The sequence below is a fragment of the Lissotriton vulgaris genome, chromosome 7 (genome assembly GCF_964263255.1).
Source record: "Lissotriton vulgaris chromosome 7, aLisVul1.2, whole genome shotgun sequence".
Lineage (NCBI taxonomy): Eukaryota > Metazoa > Chordata > Amphibia > Caudata > Salamandridae > Lissotriton > Lissotriton vulgaris.
This window is the reverse complement of record NC_141695.1, coordinates 515,449,432-515,471,427: the sequence shown is the minus strand read 5'-3', so window position 1 is coordinate 515,471,427 and position 21,996 is coordinate 515,449,432. Positions and strand designations below refer to the sequence as shown.

At 44.2% G+C, this 21,996-nt stretch overlaps 1 long non-coding RNA gene across 1 annotated transcript in view; it reads right to left on the bottom strand.

Moving 5' to 3' along the window:
• Nucleotides 1–8,779: 8,779 nt before the first annotated feature.
• The window catches only part of LOC147701970 (uncharacterized), a 29,491-nt gene continuing 16,274 nt past the window's right edge, over nucleotides 8,780–21,996 (bottom strand). The window contains exon 2 of the long non-coding RNA XR_015297490.1: nucleotides 8,780–11,975. This is a non-coding gene — a long non-coding RNA (uncharacterized LOC147701970). The remainder of the gene's footprint in view (nucleotides 11,976–21,996) is intronic.

Here is a 21,996-nt window from a genome sequence, read left to right as displayed (position 1 = left end):
CGTGGAAGGAAGCAGGCATACTTCATGCTGTGACAGTCAGAGAGCAGCAGCCCATTGTCATTCTGCCTCTGACATTAGCCCGCTGGCCTGACTTCATGTCCTTGGGCTTATGCTTGTAAGGCTGTAACAACTGCCTTTCATGCTGTGGAGTGGAGTCTTTAGTCAACCTAAAAACTGGCCCACCAACTGTACTCAGCCAGAGGCCCGTCAACAATGGCCGATTGCCCTCCTTTCCAATTGGAGGTTGGGCATGGCCAATAAACAGTGAAACAGATTGAAACAAAACTGTGTTGGTGTACTAGCCAGAACTGCGGACTTTAAAAGTGGGGATGCAGCCAGGTTCGAGTTTGGGCGTCAGCGCCACATCCTGGGATTTTGGATAAATTACTTAATTTCCCCGTGCATACCAAAAACAAGCATTTGCAATGCAATAGGTCTTGCATTACTGAAAGTTTAAGCTATTGGCATTGCATAATTATTATTAGCAATGCCAACAGCTTAAACTTTCAGCAATGTGAGACCTAGTGCATTGCAAATGCTGGTTTCCAAAGGTGACAGAAATTAGAAATACCAATTGGATCCCATCTGTCGTAGCCAGGTTGATGACAGTTTCCCAAGTCTTTGGGTCGACCACAGCGGGGTGGACTGAGTCAGGGTATCCAGCCAGCCCAGTTTCCTGTTGGCTTGCCTCCAAATAGCTATGGTATGAGTCGTAGGGTCAAAGAACCACCTGGCCTTAGAATAAAGAGCCCCTAGATATCCTTCCCTCCCCATCTGGTATCCGGGTCTAATGGGGGGAGGGGTGAAATATCCAGTGGTTCAACACCACCAGCTTCGAAGCCCAGTAGTAGAGGTGTACATCTGAGAGAGCGATGCCTCAGTTGAAACTCCTAGTCAATTTATGCAAGGCTATGTGGGGCGCCCCCCCCATCCCATAGCAGCGATCTCACTTTGCTCTTGACGCTCCTAAAATAGGACTCTGGTATAGGGAGAGGGGCAGAGCCCTTCAATGTTTTACATCATTTCTCAGCCGGACCAAGGGGGCTACTAGATTTTTAGTGTTAAAAAATGGTGGGATTTGGGGTGGTGTAGATTCACAAATAGCAGAACGCATTCTCCACCACCTCCACCTTACACCCTGGTGGGAGCCTCGGAACTTGCCTGTGTAGTGAGAAAAACATGGATTTGGACCAATTAATCAAATATTTCCCTTAGTCTGTGAAGATATTTAAAATTCTGTAAAGTGATTTCGTGGGGGCTGCTAAATAGAGCAGGATATTGTCCGCGTGGAGGAATATCCTGTCTGATGTGCTTATTTTGATGCTTTAGATCAGCAGTTCTTAACCGATTGACTTCCATGGACCACCAGAGAATCTCTACCTAAGGCAGAGGACCCCAGTCTAAGCAGGCTCCACAATTTGAACCTCACAACACTAAACAAAATTGAAGAAACAAGTGTACATTATGCAAATACACAAATTATGAAACTCATATTTATTTACCTAGCAGAAAAAAATACTGAAATAGAAAGGCTTGATCTATTCAAAACTTAGGTTTATTTCCAAAAAATGAAGTGATATGCTTAACTTTAGCATTCTACAAGTCATTTTTGCTCCTAATGCATGTTATCTTTTTTTGGTGCATACCAGGGCTCAAATGAAGTTACCAAGTATTCATACTATATTCCGTGTGCTGCTCTCACGAATCAAGCTAGAGATACTGATCTAATTTTTAGCCTCATATTTCAAATTCCTTTACAGAGCATTTTAACATTTTCAATTTTTTTTTCAGAACCAAATTTTATTGTCATTTCAGATACGATTGCAAGACATCCACAGCACTCCGAACACCGGAGGGGCTGTGAGCATATTATCAAGAAGCAAAGTATAGCAATCAGTACAGTAAGCAGGATAAAGCATTGGCATTGAACTACCCTTACCCCCCCAACCCCGTAAAACTACCCCCTCCCGGGTCCCACCCTAGCCCTGTTCACGATGGTCACCTGGATCTAAGCTAATCAGTCTATACAATAGTGGTAATACACTCTCACCCTCGCCCCGGTTCTCAGAACAATTGGTCTCAAGTTACATGCTGCCGCGGCGGCGGCTCCAACCACAGCCCCCTGTATTCCGCCCACCTCTTCCAAATGTTATAGTGCTTTCTGGGGCAGCCACAGGCCTCAAATACTGGACGTTCCAGTCCCATATAATAGTCCAAGCCCCGCTTCCATACCTCTATCGGGGGAGCCCTAGGGTCTTTCCAGGCGCGGGCCACGTCCCTCTTGGCCACTGTAAGACCTAGGAGTAACAAGTGTCTTTTATATATGTTGCCACCCACTTGCTCCAAGACATGTAGAAGGCCCAGCTGCGATGTACGTGGGAGCTGCCAACCCAGTACCTCATCCAAACAGTCCCATACACGCTCCCAATACCTCTCCAGTGCCCCACAGGACCACACTGTATGAAGGAACATGCCCACCTCTCTGCCACACCTCAGACAATCGGGGGAGGCAATCAATCCGGCTCGCCACAGCCTCTCTCTCGTGTAGTAAGCCCTGTGTAGGTATTTAAATTGGATAAAGCGCAGTCCACCCCTCCTCATCAATTTCTCCGACGTCTCTCTCCCAATTAGACCGCAAGCCGTCCAGAGAGGGGGAGCAATGAATAACCAGTGATTGATAGATCAGGATATTTTCTTTTCTGTCAGTTCTCCCATAAATAATTTGGCTTCTAGCGGACTAAATTCCGGTAGGGAGTCCAATCCCTCCAAGGCAGGGGAGATAGCATGTCGAAACTGCAGGTATTTGAAGAACTGGGTATATGGCATATCGTGCTCATCCCTCAGCTCCTGAAAGGATTTAAAGTTCATGCCCCTCATGACATGCCCCAGCGCCGAGATCCCTATCGCGTCCCAGCCGCGAACCCCCTGCAAAGTCGCCAAGGCCGACAGGCGGCCGTTTTGCCACAGCGGGGTCTCCTCAGTCAGCCTGTTCCACCATCCCATACGACTAAGCGCCCGACGCTAGACCTGGAAGACAATCTGCGTAACCACCGGGAGCCTCTTCCTCCTCCCCGCCGAGTACAGTAACGTATGCAAAGTATCCGGTTCCATTAAATATCTCTCCAGGGCGTACGCCGAATCGCTCCGATCTCCATTCCACCATTCGTTGAGTATCAATAGGTGGGATGCTTGATAGTAGGAGAGGATGTCCGATGACGCCAGGCCACCGCAGTATGTATAGAGGAAACAGGTGCGGAGGGCCACACGAATAGCACCTCCCGCCCAAAGGAAGCGGCCCAGCGCAGAGTTAACTTGGCGAAACCACTGTGGCGAGATAGGATAGGGGTGGTTCTGCAGTTGGTAAAGCAGACGAGGAAGGGCCACCATCTTAAAGATGGCCAAGTGGCCATACAAGTTCATACGGGACCATGTTTTCATATCCGACCGGACCCTGTCCCAGACCGGAACAATGTTACGCTCCCACGAGACTCCAAGGATGTTTGTTATGAACACCCCAAGATACTTAAAACCTCCTGTCGCCTGCTGTAGGGCGGACGCCCAATTACCAAGAGCCACACTGCTGCCCAGGGTCCACAAGATGGATTTCTTCACGGTAAGATAAAGCCCCGAAACCTCTCCAAACACCCTCATGATATCAAGGACTCTCGGGCCCGACCTATTAAGATCTGTAAGAAAAAACAGTACGTCGTCTGCATAAAGCACAATTCTATCGGACGGCCCAGCTTCCCATTCAAATCCCTTCATCTGCGCGTCTATACGCAACCATGCCGCGAGAGGTTCCATCGCGAGAGCGAATAGGTACGGCGAGAGAGGGCATCCCTGCCGGGTACCCCGCCCAATAAGGAAGGCGTCCGAGATCACACCGGCCACTCGCACAGACGCTTTCAAATCAGTATATAGCAGCCGTATATACGAGAGAAAATGGGTTCCGAGATTTAAACGAGGTAGAAGCGCTTGTAGGTAAGCCCAGCTCAGTGAGTCGAAGGCTCTATCAATATCGGCCAACAAAACCGCCGCCTGGGAGCCGGTAGCTCGCATCATTTCCAAGGCCACTTGGGCCCGCCTAATGTTGTGTCTGGTGGCCTGTGTGACTTAAAGCCAGACTATTCCGGGTGGACCAGGGGGGTAATCAATGGGAGGAGGCGGTTAGCGAGCGCCTTCGCCAGTATCTTCGCCTCAATATTCAGAAGTGAGATAGGGCAATACGATTCATGGCGATCTGGTGGTCTCCCCGGTTTGCAGAACACCACGATTTCAGCATGCCTCCAATCAGGCGGCAGATGACCTAACTCTTTAGCAGCATCTAATGCCTTCTTGAAATGTGTCCCTAATTGGTGATGATATTTCCGAAAAAACTCACACAGGAATCCGTTGGGCCCTGGGGCCTTCCCAGCGTTCAGTTCTCCAATGGCCTTTCCCAATTCCTCCGCGGACAGTGGTAGCTCGAGACGATCACGCGCCTCATCGGAGACCCCCGTGGCGGGAGATCCACTAGAAATTTGTCTACAGCCTCCGCCGGGAGAGAATCTCTAGGGGTATATTGTGCTGCATAATAGCGCGCAAAGCTGTCGGCAATGACCCATGGATCGGATAAAGAATTCCCGATCTCATCTCTTAGCGCCGGCAGCGTCTGAGCTTGGAACGCGCCCTGGCACAGTCTATACAACATTGAGCTAGATTTGTCCCCCCACTGGTAAATTCTACTCTGCGTTGCAAGCCATATGTGGCGTGACTCTTCAAGGTGTAGGGAAGCAGCATCCCTCTGCGCCTGCAGCAGCTGTCGTATGTCCTCCTCCACCCCCGTCTCTGTGCATTGTCTCTCTAGAGTGCGGACACGATCCACCGCCCTCTCTAGATCCTCTCCCCGCGCCCTATGGGCCCTCGTGCACCAGGCTATGTCCACTCCCCGGAGTGTAGGCTTCATAGCCACCCAGAGGGCCACCACGTCCGAACCCGACCTCTCATTTTCATCCCAGTAGTGAGCTATGGCCTCCCGCATATGGGACTGGTAGTCGTCCTGTTGCAGGTGCCAGGTAGAGAGGCGCCATCGAAAAGGCTGCCGCCTCCTGTCAAGAAGGATATCTATCGTAATAGGGGAGTGGTCAGAAAGCCCACGCAGCAGTACAGCCGTTGATTCCACTCTTCCAATCTTGGCGCAGGGAACGAACAAGTAGTTTAACTGTGAGAAGGACTGATGGACCGCCGAACAAACATTTTCAATTTTGCTTTTTTTATGTATATGTAATTTATTCATCTGCTAATGTTATTTCATTTTCTAAACAAAACAGTCGCAGATCCCGTGAGTAAACGCAAACCCTAGGATAAGAACGTCTGCATTAGATTAATCTGAATAGTCATGGATAGCTGGTTGTCATGAAGGTAATACTCCTACGTTCTGAGTTTTGCCCAGATGTAATGGCACTCACCATAGACATAATATTTAGTGATATTGGGCCGCTCCACACTGTCCTTTTGCCACACTATTTGAATACGTTTTCTTTCTACTTGGTATCAAAATGCAAACATTTCATTAGTTAATCTATGGTTGAAAAGTCTATAAAATATAGTCTCCACGAATTTCTTAACATGCGTTCCATTCTAACTCATCTGAAAGTGTCACAGCCGATTCCTGCTAGTGAATGAAATTACCTTATGATCGCAACAGGAACGACCAAGTGGTGAACACCAACTCAACATTGGGAAGTTTGTTTCACTGTTATCTGGGCCTCTCTAATGCATAACACACTCCCTAGAAGCAATTAACTTTGTTTGGGCAGCTATGTTTTATTCTGCTTTATATGTACAGTGAATGCTTGGAAAGGTTGTAGTTTTCTGGGATCAGAAGCGGATTCTGTCCGGGAATACATTTAAGCAAATCTGGTTGCTCGCCATTTTAGGTGGCTGGGGGGGGGGGTAGGGGCCGGTGGGGGATAGGGGGCGGAGTATAATCTCTTGCAAACCAGTCTTTATCCAATTTGTCATGGAGGCAGGCAATGAGAAGGAATGTCTGGGGAGGCACGTTCAAGCTGCTTTCTTGAGGGACTAGTCAATGCTTCTTGGTTGCTTTGGTATTCGGTTTAGCAGGGGTTGTGGGATTATATTCACCAATTGACCCCATGCCTAGTGTGACACCTTCAGTCGGACATGGATTTGTTTAGCCAACATGTTGCATTCTGTGTGTTGCAAGTATAAACTAAAACATCCTATCGTGCAAAGTGTTTAAAAAGATAAGGCTGGCTGTAGCTGTCAAACATGAGAAGCCATGGGGAATCCAGGGAGGCATCATCAGCACCACTCTTCCATTAGCTATATATAGTTCAGGAAAAGCCCATAGGCATTTATTCTTAAACAAGCTGGCAAAAGTAGAACACCTGATATTGTATCTATTTATCTGGAAACTAAAATGATGTCCCCCGCTAACCAAATAGTATGCAATTTGAAAGCTTTACCCTTAGCATGGGTCAAATGCAATTTAGGAGCTGGCAGCATCTGCAGAGTGTGCTCAACTTTTCCAGGTTAATGCATGAAGTAAAAAAGTACTCTTTTTCCCTAGAGCAATGACATAGCGCTGCAAGTGAAATAAGAGATCAGCTTATTTTCCAATGAAATGTTAACCCATGTTCTTAGGTTACCTGTGAATTATGTCCACAGTCTAATATATGTAAACATGCAATACCTCAATTAGTATAATCTATACTAGTGCCTCTAGTCTGCCAATTTGTGTAAGCGCTGTGATTTTCATCAAAGTTAACACACAGCAGCAACGAGCATGCTGTATGACATTAGCACACTAATGTGTTACTGGTAATTACTTGAGCAGCATCAGTCCATTGTAATTTTGCACACCTTGCCACCTCAGTTTGGACCCAGCCACATGCAAATCAGTCTTGACACTGCTCCAACTGGAAAAGCCAAGCCTTACTCCCAGGCCAGGCCCTCCCTGCCCTGGAACACAGGCAACCCCAGAGCAGTTTCAATCTGATTTAGTGTAACGTGGTTCAGATGACTATGTTGCGGATCGAGTATGATGTGGCCTAAGTATTTACCAGTGGCTTGCATTAATGTAAGCATTCCATGCATCACTTTTCTGTATACTTCAGTGCAACACCTTAAGTGGGGCACGTATACTCAGATGTGGCCACTTTCACACTGTCCCACTGGAACCAAGCTATGTCGGACTGATAAGTCCTAACAAGGGCAAAACTGGTCTTGGGTGGCTTGTGTACCGGTTCATGTTGGACCTGTCCTCGCAGTTTTGGCTGGACTGTTCCTATTGAAGCAGACTCAAGACTAATTTGTACATGGCTGGTCCAAACTGAGGTGATGTGGAAAAAACGATGGAGCCCGCGTAATTACCAGCGGCTAAGATTAAATGAAGCATTCCATCCTTCACGGTTTTGTATACTTCACTACAGGAGATCAGGCATCTCTTCAGACACTGCCTATACACACGATTTATAGTTCTCACACTTTACTGTTCTGTGTTACAAGCATTTTTGTATGGTTGACAAGCACTGAATAGAAAGGCAATACCTCTTGTTCGACAGCATAGTTTATGTACTGTTTTTAGCATGAGAGATTATGAAATATTTATATTGGTATTTCAAGTACAGGTTTGCATATTGAAACAGATAGTGGTGTATTGGTTGGGCTTCATAGACGGTGTGTTTGTGTGTCAAGGTCCCATGTGAAGTGTAGTGGGGAGTCAACCCCGTGAGTGAATGTATCTGAGAAACAAAGGAATCATGAACAAATTTGCTGCATGTCAAGCGTGTATTGGGAATTCATCCCCATGTACAAGTTTGTGGTGTGCAAGTGCTTGTGGTGGGGAATAAACACCCATTGTGTGTTGCGTGTGCCAAAACGCTATTCTGTAAATAAATAGGATTTATACATGTGTTGTTTGTGTTGAAGTGTAAATCCTGTGAACAAGTCTGGGAAATACATGTGTTGTGTGCTCTGGGGAAATAAACCCTATGAGAACATCTGGGTCACATATGGGTTATGTCCCGGGGATTCATCATGATGAATTGTGTGTGTGGAGTTGTCTCCTTACTGCCATTAGAGCTAAAACTGAATGAGCACAGCTTGCATTCCAATTGTGTTTAGGACTGGTGTTAAAGGGAGGAGAAGTGTTGTGCTGCGTGAGCATGTTTGTGTTAAAGTCAATAGAAGTGGAGTATTACTTGAACAACCCATGTTGTTATGAAAGAGAGGAGAAGTGTAGTAAAGTGTATTGTGGTCCGCTGTTATGTGGATGCTGAGATTAGCCTTAGCAGTCGTGCTGTGTTTGAGAATGGCAACAACTAGAGTGTACTCTTGTCATCGTGTGTTGAGGTGGGACAACGGGTAGAGTTGGAGAGGATCTGGGCCGAACACTGCGTTGGTCTCTGCTCATGCTGGGCCTTTATGCTGTGTTCTACCTACATCAGCTACATGAAGATGATACCTCTTTATTCTCTGACTGGCTTCCAATGTGTCATATCGGTGTGCAGTAAGTTCTACCTGCCTCATTCTCCTTAAAAGCACGCAACTCACTTTTTTTGGGCATACATGTTTGCACTTCCAGTAGTAAGAAGCTCTGAGGCTCTTGTCTGCTGAGCTGCCTTAAGCAGGATTGCGCCTCATTCGTTTATCGATGAATTTCTTAATTTTGCTTCTCTCAGTCGCTCGTGAAACAACTGACTGTCTTCTGGAGTTTAGTACCAACAATTTGCAGTGCAACATACATAAAGATAGTGCAATTTGACAGCAAATAAAAAAGGATTCATTTTGTTTATTTAGATTTCCCTTTTATGCAGCACAGCTCCCAACCAATGGGCAGTAAACACATACATTTATTAAAAAACCAACGTATATCAGTGAAAAACAGTTTTAACAAATTTTTCAAGGATAACAATTAACATTCCATACAATACAGGGTGAAACTCGGAATAGGATCATTTTATGTATAAAGAACTGGTTGGAGACCCTGGCAAGAAGCCCTTCATATTAACAAATGCATAATCGACATGAAATGTTAGACATTAATGAGCCCTGCAGAGGAATTTATTTTAGGACACATGAAAGAACCCTAACCCACTGAAATAGGTGGGCGAGGATCACATGATGCCTGGGCAAATGATGACCCTGAAGCACAGCAGGAGAAGCAAGTAAACTCTGGCTAAAGGTGGAAATGTTTGGAATCTCAGGATGTTTCCTTGGCTCAAAGGGGTCAACCGAAGAGACCTTCATCCTGTTCAAGCCTTTCAACCAACATCACTCAGCATGACAGAACTTATAGTTTACATTTCCCCCTATTAGTTTAAGCTTTAAAGTCCCAGCATTCTTGGTCCTGTTTGAAAACAGGATGGACAAAAAGTCATCCTGATGACATGGGACCAGTTGGCAGCTATGATAGTAAATATCACATTCATCCATTGACAAACATAGATGGCTCAGTCAGAAAACTGGAAGATAGCCAGAGAGGCCAAAGTCTGTGAAAGGCTATTGGGAATGGAACCCAGTTAGCTCCATAACACCACCTCATCCCAATGAGCCTATTACCAGCACTGGCCTTTCTACCAATCTCCGGATTTCACTCTCACCCAGCTCATCTTTTTTCAATTTGCAGAACAGTAAATTATTTTTCACATGGTAAAAATCTCAATCTTAATACACAGGAAACACTATATAAATGATTCACCTGTGACATCCGATCCAGGTCCCAGTTATTGTCCTCTATTCCCCCTACTTGACACATATGGGATAATTTGCAGAGCAGGTGATCCCGATCACTCAGATCGATGCATTCCTTATTTTTTGTCACTTGGCAGCTAACGGACTTCGTAGGGAACAGAACACAAATTGGCAGCGGACAGGTCATTGGAAAACCTTCTAATTTCGGGATTTTCAGAGGAGCTGGCCTGTTAGACAATCTTCTGACTTTCCAACAGATCATCCCTCTGCCATCCACAAACAGTAGGATCAACGTGACAGGACAAAGTACACAGGATTTGACAACAGCAATATAGAAAAAATATACATACTTTGATAATATATTATTAACATTATGTAAAAAAAATATTTATGGTATGAACAAGAACGAGTAAACATTTGTAAGAAATTTTACTAACGTACGACATGTGGCCCTGAAATTGGCACCCAATGTGAAATTATCTCAAAAGTGCAGTACTGAAATCCAGTCACCTCCCTACACCAAAAGATACAATCAAGCAGCAAATGAATGTGTCACTTTGTTTGTAATGTACAAAATAACAACAGCGATATTGGGTTTTGTGATGAAATGTTATTGATTACTTTTGCTGTAAAAAAAGTCACAAAATATATTTTTTAAAAAGGAGGAGCTAAATAAGCGAAAACTGTAGGTTTTGAGAAAAAAAACACTTTAAAACCCCAGATACTGGGGACATATCTCGGAAATCCTTCATATAGTTTTAAAAACGTGAGTGAATAAGACCTCGTAGTCAACTACTATAATCGACCCGTTTCATTGACTAGAAGAGCCCACTGCATATTTCCTCTCTCCAAAGAAACCTGGATCCTAGTTTAATCGAAATGCAGCAGGGACTAAATGATAATTTATATTAACAAGGAGAGATGGGATACCAGAGGTAGCCCCCGCTTTTGGTTCCTCCTATTCCTCTTGCTTGCATGTACCTGGGAGAGCTAGCCAATCCACTTATTTGCAACCCCCATCTCATCACCAGAGAATGGAAGCAGTGAGGTGCTAGGGGACAAGAGGGCATGCACACTGTGAAAGTTAAAAAGGCTGTTTCAAAGGTTGATCCAGCAAGTTGACATCTAGTTCAGAGTAGAAAACATTATTTGAAACCGACAGGAAGCACAACATGGGCAAGCAGTGTGACATCAGAACACAACAGCATAATAATCAGATCATTTGAGGCTGAACACCAGAATCTAAGTCAGCAGGAATCGTTTTAGTGCCCATACCCATCAATTTAATTGATAGATTGTATGGCTGTTAGAATTAACCAATGAGGTTGGTTGATGCACCAGTATGTATCAACCAATCTGATTAGCTAGTTCCTCACTTGGTGCCTTTTAAAAACAATTTAATTGGCTATTTCCGTTCAAGCTTACAAAATAGCGGATTCATTAATTCACCCCTTGCTTACGAAGTGTCTCACCCAAGTGGATGTTTAATGTAGGTAGTAATTCGATGCACTCTTGCTATCTTAGCTTAAACGAGCAGCCACCAAGATTCATATGAAGCATTAATGAGCAAGTTCTGCAAGTCAGGGCCAATAAGTTCAAGTGGTTCCACAGCATTGTTCATAGGACAAGGCTGAAAAGCCTCGACAGAGAGCTTCTGGTCTTTTCCTGTTTGCCCTACATGGAACCCTTGTATGCCCTGCCATTAGTGAACACACTGCTCTTTAAATGACACGGAGTTAATGACAACAAGTTAAATGTGGCACGGGTGTGTGAGTTTGTCAAGTTGTGGACGATTATGCAGTTAACAATGCTTCAGTATGTTGATGTTCTTAGCTGATGATCCTTCAAGTTCTTCATCATATATCTTAAGTAGGCGAGGTTCTTGACTGAAAGCGGTGTTGCTGAGGTAGGTACATGAAAATATGCTTGTGTCTGTACTTCATTTTGGTCGTCTGGTCGGTATAGAAGCAGCTACGGGTGCTTTTCTTTGCTTATGTGAGAAGAATGCGTGCCGGGCTCAGAATTTGTGCCATTTCACATAGACTTTAAATCACTGCCCATCACACTGGGATCTTAGAGTTCTCGGAATCCGCAAGTTCCAATACTCAGGAGAGAGGGCTTTGTAGCTGTAGTTGACCGGCCCAGTACTTCCTTGCTTTTGCTTCCAGCCAAAGTTGAGCTTTCCGAGGTATTTGCCAAGTAGTGTTCCCAGGTTTCCTTCATTGCTGTTACAAAGGGCGCTCTTGAAAATGCCTCTTTCCAAATATGGCTCCGTTCTGAAACACAAGAAAACAAGTGTTTATCATAATTTCTTGAAGCGCCATGCCAGAATTAAAACGGTCTATAATTGTCAAACACCAATCGCTAAATGACTCCGTATCATTGGGGGTTATGTAGACATTCTTTTCAATACTAAGCCATGATATGCATTTGAGGCACCCTTAATAAGACAAAGACACAAATGGGAGCTCAAACCTCCACCTCATGGGACGAAGGAAGATCCTGACACTCTTTCCTTGTGGGTGATTGGGTACTATCCTGCTTGGATCATTGTAACATTGTTTACATTGAAAATCCACGAGCTCTGAAGCAAGCAGTCATCCTTCATTCATCACTCAAAAAATACAGAGAACAACACCTGCACTGAGAGACATGTACTCACTAACATGGTGCCGGAGATCAGAGGACAAAATCCTGCGCACAGCCTCCTCTTTTTTCACAGATGACAATACTGCAAAACTTCTGTGTGCTAACAACCTGCCAGAACGTTTATCAGCAACAACAGAAAAATCAGACAGGGGAAACGTAGGTGGGCCAAATAGAAGGAAAGCCATGAGAGTACATTGTCTCTGGTCTCACCCAGTTCCTCACTGAATAGCCTTGCACACCCCCCCTGCCCCCAAGTCACAAACGTTCAGAAAGTAGTCCTCTTCAAAGAAGGGTTTCATATGAAAGGCGGCATTAAAGTGAGGAATTGAAAGGCATTTATCTAAACCAGTGGTAATTATTAGGGTGCATTCCATTGTTTTAGCTTTTATGTGGCATTACAGCCATATGCAAATTTGCTTGGAATGGCCAAGAGAGTCAAACTGAAGAACACAGATTTTTTTAAGTAACTATGCTAATAAAATTAAACTATAAAAAAAAAGGGTCTAAACATGAACTGGGGTATTTGTTTTTCTGTCCAGAGAGGACATAGCCTAGAAACAACTGGAATACATGTAATCCTGCTTAATTTGAATTTCCCTGCACCTCCTTTCTGCACGGTTGGTCTTGTAACAATTGTTCAGAGACATAAAACGTATTTCCCCCATCAGACCTTTTTTCACTGTAGCTATAGTAGTTCTCTCATTGTGGGACTTTCTAGTGTCGTTCTAGTATTAGATCACAGTCTTAAGTTTGATCTAGACCAGTCTCATAAGTCACAATTCTCAGCTACTGCCTCAGTTTTTATTGTACCAATTTAAATTCTCCCAGGATATCCTTCTAAGTCTTACTTCATTAAGAATGGCAAAGAGGAAGAGAGGGTCAAGCTGCCAACCTTGGAACCAACGTTCAAATCCTGGCCTCTACACTTGGCTCAACCTTGTGTGAATCTCGGCAATCACTTCACCTTACTGTGTGTAAAGGTGTGCAATTTGTTTGTGTAATCTCCACTTGATGTATACGGTCTTAGATCATCTCTCTACCCCCACCCCCCTTGTGTAACATACAGCCCCTTTTGATTCCCAGATAGGTTTGTGCTATGTAAATCAAACTTCATACATGCAATGACCACTGCCATGGCTGTCCTCATCCTCTCGGCACTTGACTTCTGAATACCAAACCTAAGAGGTGTGCATGTCAACAGTCTCTGAGCACAGCTGGACGGATGCTCTTTCAGGTAACTCACTTATATAGACATTTACAGCTGTTAGCCTCTTCTATATTTCCATAAAATCTGAAACTGTGTAAAACCTGCTAAACATGACTGCTCTATACTTGCTTTGCCCGTTAATGGCTCTTTCCCATATTCGCAGCTAGCTACCATCAACAGAGCCAGTAGAGGTAAATTGTGAACTAGAAATAGCTTTAATTTAACAGTTCTAACAAACGTCCAATGAGTAAAATAAGCTGCGAAATTAGTTTTTGTTCCTGAGAGACACAGTTCTCTCTGATGTGTAATCTCCTAGCTGGGTGGCCAGATGTTGGTGGTATATTATAATGCTACAGCTGCAGACCACCTGAGTGTCTACCGAGAAAATCTTCCATTCTCTCATGCAGCACGAAATATAACGTACACAATCCGGCACAAAAATAGGACTTCGGCCCGCCCCTTTCAGCCACTGGCTACTGTGATTCAGCTGGCCTTTGTCACAGACTGGCAGGGGTGTCCTTTAGCAATGGAATCACTGCCCGCAGCATTTTGCTGGTGTGCATTATTTCAAGTAGTCCCCAGGTACAATTAAATTAAATAATGGCTTTTTCCATTTTGGATTTTTTATTAGGAGGGCCGCCGCGGTCTCACACTCTCATTGCCCCGGCTTGCTAATATTAGTCCTCAGCCCATTCCCCATCACATTCTGCAAGATTTGGTTTTTTTTTTTTAATTACGGAGGGATTGGCAGTTGATAAGAAATAATGGTCTGCACGCATCACTTTTGATTATACACATTTTTTATTGTTAGTTTAGCATTCCAGCATGGCTGTCGGTGATGTGAACCTGGTAAAATTAAAAATGTCCGTCACGTGTTGGGATGTTTCTATGTACATGCGTTGTGATGCCTGCACGTGCATGCTGCTTCCCAAATCTTGGGCACACATCAGCTGTTTTAGAATGGCAATCGAGATGGCTGAGGCCACGTTGTACAGTAACAAAAAGAAAGAAACAAACCAAACTTAATTGTATGCTGAATGCCAAAGCCAACTAGCGTCGGCAGAGCCATTAGGGGGGGTACTTATCTTCTAAAGGCAGTCCATATTGCTTTTAGAAGTGTTTTTCTTTTATTTATTTAAAAACAGTTTTGCATTTTATAGTAACCTAAATAATGCGATTTTATGTTTCAAAGTGTTAGAACAGTATTCTTTATAATATTTTATTAAATGCATCCATAAAGGCAAAAATGGAGAGGGATTTATATTTTTGCGCGTTCGGGGGACGTGGCACACAAATACCACAACAATTATTCTGCACACTGCAGTCGACGGGTTCCATGTCATGAGGGTAAATTCAGCCACTCTGGATTTTTCAAAATCTACAACACTCTCAGAGGTGTGACTTGCAGGCACATGTTTTATTAGCGAAACAGCTACTACAGGTCCAGACACGCTTTGTTCAGGTTGATGACAACACAGCACCGATTCAAAGTCACACTGGTATCCTGGGGCGAGCTAAGCAATTTCCATGCCAAGTGTGTACTTAAGGTCACGAAAAGCCCCTGGTCAGAGCTTTTGTTTTTAAAACACTTTCAGACTTGCACATAGAATTCAGGCCACCAGCCACCATGGACCCGCATCGCGGCCGCCGGCCAATCTTCTAGTATTGCAACAGATCAGCCGCCGACGGGAATTGCACAGGGGGGGTGGCCTGCTGCAGCTTGAGTGACAGTCCACACTCAGGCTGCAGCAGACCGTCCCGCTGGGGAAGTACAGTGCGCATGCTTGGGGAAGTTGAAAACTTTCTCAAGCATGCGCACTGTAAGTTCCCCAGCGGGACCCAGGGGTGCTTGTTTGCTGCCACAGCCCGGGTTTCCAAAGGGCGACAGGGCGAGCAGCAAATGTGCCTCCTTAGCCAATCCTGGCGCAGCTCCAGCGCCAGGATTGGATGAGGAGGGAGGGCGGGATTTCCGCTCCAGTGAAGGCGCCAAGGTCGCAGAACCTTGAAGATGCAGGCTGCGCTGATCGGCGGTCAGGTAAGTTTTCCCTTCTTTATGTAACCATACCCTCATGATTATTGTGCAGGGGGCAGCTATGCAAATTTGAAGATGCCCATTTTTTAAACCAATCATCGCTATCGGTTGAAAGGCTTGCGCCGTTTCTTTTCCCAACTGAAGTGCTGCTTTAAAGAACACAGTTGAAAATGATGCAAACAACGCGATTAGATGTGTCTGAATGAATTAACATGGCGAGCCACACGTCAGCTTTTTGTTGGCCTGACAACACAGAGGCCTTGACCATATTCACAATTGAATGTCTTTGTCTCACGTTGGAGTCTGTGGGGCCCATGCAGAAGGGGAGCTATTAGGAACCCGCTCGCTTTCACATCTTCACATCAAAGCCGAGCCCCTCTGAAAGAAAGACTGCGGGGCCGGGGATGCGTTAACCGCAAGTCTGTGCCTAGTTCAGAAAAATATCTTTCACCGAAGATGTGAGTTTATGTTTTAGGTAGGTAGTCGAACGCAAGGACTTTCTTTGCAGGAGGTGTTTGCATCATTAATTGGATGTGCCGCACCATGATTTCAGTTTCAGAAGCCAAGACGAAATTTAGCACATAAGAATGATTTCTTATATTGTATAAAGGTCACATAAAATGCATTCTTTGTGGCTGTTTACACGTCAATATTTCAGCGAAATAAATGTCTTCCCTAACAGTAAGGCCCTTCGACGAGCTGCTTACAAAAATTAAAACAGCAGCACGACGTTACTATAATGAACACTAATTTGTGCATGTTATAGAACTTTTTTCTCCATGGCAGAAACATTCTGGCAGCTTGTCTGGTCCCGAGGGGTGCCGGGGTTACCTTGTGCACCATCTCTGGAAACACGCCTGCCGCAGGAGGCTTGCAGGAGTGTCCTGGTTGCCAACAGAAATAGGTGTGATCGTGAGCACCAGTGCTCGCCGGGACGCAGGCCAGGAGACAGAAATCTAGGAAAGCAACGAGAAGGGGAGAGAGTGTGGCGTAAACGCCAGAGCTGCCCACTTTGGTACTGGGGAACCAGGTTCGAGTCTCGGCGTTGGCTCAACAATCCTGTGACTCCGGGTAAATTGCTTAATCCCACCTGTGCCCACCAACATGAATGTGTCCTTCTGTAACGTAACTGTTTCTAATGTAAAATCCTCAAATGAAGTAGATGTGTTGTGCACGTCGCACTGCACTTCGGAAAATGCGCGTGGTCCTCTCCTATTGTTTACACAAACGGCCTTTCTCCTGATATGCACTCCCATAAATGCTTAGAAATCTATCTCACGGAGCATAAATAACAGAATCCTATCCAGCCCCACCCACATTGTGTTGCTTGTTGCCTCCCACATTGGGTTGCTTGCCCCATCCCACCAAAACCCTACCCCCTATCGTGTTGTGTTGCTAGCACAACCTCTCTCGCCAGAAAAATTGTCTATGACGACTCTGCATGACTAAAAGATAGAAAAAAGCGCTATGACACGACCAGGACGGGCTGAGTCATACTATGAGTCATACTATGACTCAGCCCGTCCTGGTCGTGTCATAGCGCTTTTTTCTATCTTTTAGTCATGCTGCACAGCTGCCGTGCTGCTTTGCAACATGACTAAAAGCCCCTGACAAAGCCAATTGTTATTGTATAGGCACGCTCTATCGGCTATGCCAATGCTTATTTTTTTTAATATAGTGCTTAATTTCAGCACATCTGCCTTTCCTGAGCACAGTAAATAACATGTGTGACTATTGCCTAATTTGTGAGGCTCTATTTACTGACCTCGGAAAGATGAAAGGCTGACCCTGCCTTGACAGGATTTTATTTGAATTCATGACTGCCAGACCCTCAGATTGGTAAACATTGAGGGATCAACTCGCAGAGCCTTACAGCTTGCTTCAATATCCACATTTATTTATTGACTGCATCATAGTGAAATACATTTGTTGAATGCTGCAGAGTAACTGCATTAATTGTTCACAGATTACAAATGCGTCTATCAAATGCTCCTTCCCTGTGCCTTCCCTTTAAAGGATGTACCATGACAAACTGAATGTATTCCGTGCACCATAGTGAGGCTGCTTTTTCCAATGGCACACAGGCAGGCTTCATATTTTTTAGAGCACATATATGAACTGCATTTATTAACTGTGTTTACTTAAATGTGTAAACCTACTTTGTTAAATGTACTCTAGTAAATTGATTGCCAGTAAATTTCATCTACTGAACGTGTTCGGCTGATTCTTTATTGAATGTAGCCCAAGCTGCATGCTTTAAATGCACCCCACCCAGTTAGCTGTCTTTATTGAGAGTATTCGAGCAAACTGGGTCTACTGATCGAAACTCGTTGAGCCGGGTTCATTCAACACACCAGCGGTCTACATTTATTACGTGCATCTTGGGGAACTGTTTCAATCAATGCAGCCAAGTGAGCTGCATGCTCTACATGCATCATGGAGATTCATTTACTAAATGCAAATACGTAAACTCAGTTCAGTTCATCCTAGTTTTCTTTTTCTTTTTCATGGACCCACGTGACCTACTTTTATGAATGCATCTTGTTGAACTGCACCCGAGCAGTGTGTATTTGTTTAAAGCCTGCTCAGATAAGGCGCTCGTATTTAATGAACCAAGTTAGATGGTAGTAATTGACTGCAAGTCAGTAACCGGCTTCGTCTCGATCATGTACCTTAGAAGAGTACATTAACTGAATGAATCTTAGTGAACTGCGTAGTATGATGCATGTATCTGAGTACACCGCCTTTATTGTGGCAGGTGTTTTACATACCACATAGGATCAGATCTGTTTTAAAGGCAGAGAGTCGCCCATAATAACATCAGACGTCGATGTGTTAATTGTCTTCATTCTAACACATCCTCTCCACACAAGTAACTCACCTTATTCTTGTGAAAAAGTAAATTGCAGAATTGTTCCTAAATGTTTGCACAGCATCTCACACACGTCATACCCTGACCCAACGCCATACAATAAATCATCCTTTCCTAATGAACCTCAATAACATGATGATTTATGATACCTCTCGGTCCCATGGGAGTGGGCAGTTTTTCATACAAATATGAAATATATATTTCAGTATTTATATATGGTGTAATTACTGGTGGCATGCAATGCTTCCAGGTGTTAGGCATACACTGCTTCTCATCAGCCCTCATACAGTGCTTACTGTTTGGCAAGCCTTCACTTGTAGGATAAGCCAGGGCTTCTTCTTGCTCTTGTGGGTGGATTCATACAGCATCTACTGGAGGCCCAATGTTGCTTCCAGGGGTTAGGGATAGATACATTTTCAGTAGACTCCATTTTTTGGTGGCTTAAATGTGCCTCAAGAAGTTGGCGTGTGGGTCTCTCTGTTCGATTACCAATGGCATTCACTGCTTGATTATCTGTGCCTCTAGTCTAGGGGTAAAGGCTTTGTCACTCCTATGAAGACACACAAAGTCTATCACTTGTGGAACCCTCATATCCTCATCAATCGGTTGCCCATCAGAATACCTTGAGCAAAAATATCGTAGGCAGAATATCGACCACCATAATACCATAAAATGTGGATTTACTTAACTCCGCATCTGCATAACATGTATATTTACATCTGTTTAATATACATCAAATCAAGGTGCATATATTTTGAGTCAACAATAGTAAAGTTAAAGTTATACTTACCTGTATTTACCATCACAATACTGTAGTACTAAATATTATAGCTATGGTATTTTTGAGGAAAATATTTAATACACAATATTCTGGTAGAATACCCATCAATTGTGGCTTCTACGTTGTGACACAGACCACCTTAAAGATGTTAAAATATTAAATATTAATAATATTATTATAATATTAATATTAATGTGAAATATTTATGATGGTTTAATGTTCCCAAGGTACATATCCTGTTTCTCCCATGTGCGCCTCGTTCTGGCCTTCCAAGGGGATTTTTGTAGGGTGCATGACTTTCAGACAAAAGTATTTATGGCACCTGTGAATAAAGTTACTTTGGATAACAATTCACCCTGTCAACCATGCCAAAACACAGTTCTGCGGTTGTGTACACTGTCCCCCAATGATTATGCTTGACTGTAATCTGAGCATCCGGCCTAGGGCTATACATGAAACTAGAGGTGGGTGGAACTCTGCGGAATGTCACAGAGCAGAGGTAGGGCTTAATTTCCTGCTTAATCTGACTGCAGATAGAGTTTCATTTATCCTTAATGTGAGATGTTGTTTTACTTTTACCTGGTATTGAGCAAATAGTGGTCAGTCTCTATCAGTTGCGTTCCTTTGGCAGGTGTCTTATTTCTATATGTTCAACCTGTTGCACTTGTACAAGGCATATCACAGGGCTGTTGAAGGCCCTCCCCCTAACTCCCATCAAATTGTCCTTAAGAAGAAGACTGGCAATGCATTGTTTCCCCCTTTCTCAGTGTTTCTTAACACAGGTTCAACTGCTGCTCTCTTTGTTCTGGTAAATAAAATCTTTCTTAGACTGGTGGTTTTTCAAAGAGTGTTTGTGTTAGCCCATTGGCTGTGAGATGCTTGCATTTGTAAGACTACCCCTGCTCTCTCATCCACTGTGGTGTATTATAGCTGTGATTTCATACAAGAAAACAAGACAGAATGCCAGGATCTCATTTTGCTATGCATTTTACAAGTCCATCAAGTGGCATTATGACTTACGATACCAGCAGTTAGTGTTCTCACAGCCTGTTCTAAGAAACAGGCCATGCCCACGCTACCAAGCCAAGTTTGCAACTGACTAGGATGGGCAGTGGGCACACGTAGGCCTTGAGACCCCGAGTCATAATCTCAACACCCAAGCATCTCCTACCTGGCAAATAACCCCAATACTGTAAGACGGTTATGGTCTCATAATTCTGGGCTGCCCCTGTGTTGCATCCTGTCTGGAAAATCTGCTCTGCATGAACAGCTGTTAGCACAACCTGGATCTCCAGTCCTGCATGAAGTGTTGCTGACTATCATTTTATTTATGGCAGAGCTATGAACATTTGCATTATTTATTTTTTAAAGTATTTTTTGGATTGGTTCTCTTTAGACTGTATTGTTGCACTGAGTGGTCTGCTTTTACTAAGGTGATTGAGCCACTACACGTCTTCTCTGACAATTGTATTAATGACTCGAGGCAAGTCAGTTGTCTTGTTTCTCATATGTAAGCCTTTGTTGTTATATATAGAGCAATACTATGGCCTACCATATACAACAGAGATGTTTGATTGTTTGTACAGTGTGCATCCTGAATTGAATCATTTTAAGATTCTCTCAAAATTGATTATCATGGATAACAAGCCACAGTGTAGAAAAGTAATTGCCCAGAGTGTCACAGTTTGGTCATGCAAGAAAGCTAGAAGTGTAACCAGAGTCTCTAGTTCATGGCTCTGCCCCTTAGTTTTTGCCCCAGTTCATCAAAATGTTCGTACTGGCCTGGGCATGCTACACTAGTGCCTTTATTTAATTGCCTCAAGCTGTGCATGGTGCGAGCATGAGCCACACTGTTAAAACATGGTATTTCAAGCTGGTATTTATTTAAAGTCTTATAGTTTGAATTCAGCAACTGAGCATAATAGGACGGAATGTATGAAGCTCTGTGGTTATACTGAATAAGCAGCTACCTATGTTATGCCATCTATTAATGTAATAACTGCACTTTCACAATTGCTTTATTAACCTTCCTGCTTTCTCAAATTTGCTTGAAAATGCACGATTTTTCTTCTTTTTTTTCAAAATTTTCTTGGGGGGGATTATCCCCCCAAACCCCCCTTTTGGGGTTCAAGCTCGCTCGCTGCGCTCGCTCGCTACGGTGCTGTATGCAAATCACTTTGCGCCCCACCACTTTCAAATGTCACCCACCGCTACTGGTTATACCTTTCATTTGGCGACTATTCTGCTATGCCTGTCGTTGTCATCCCCCTGTTACAAATTGGGTTTTGCCAACCTGATGTGTATTCAAAAGAGAACCGAACGCTTCCCAAGCTGCAAGCATACCAATTACTATTTGCTCAAGGGTAATTTGCTTCTTTATTAACAAAGGGTCGGAAGGCCTGGGGAATAATGATCAGTACATACCTAACCTGCCAACTCTCAAGATCCCACCGTGTGAACGACATGGGTGCCCATCACACGGTCGTCCGGTGAGCAACCGATATCACATGGCGGCAGGTAAACCGAGCTGAAAACCACAGCAAACAGTGGTTTCCCCGCTCGGTTTTCGAGGCTTTGAACTGCCAACGTCCATTAAGGGTGTTGAAACACTCCAGGACATCGGCACCAGTCTCAGCAAGGACTTTTTTTTGGAGGAGGAGGAGGAGGGGACTTGGGGACGGGTGGGGTTCAAAAGTGCCTCGAAGATACTTCTCAGCACGAGGCCCCCTTCAAGGCCCCCTCCCCTCCTCACACGG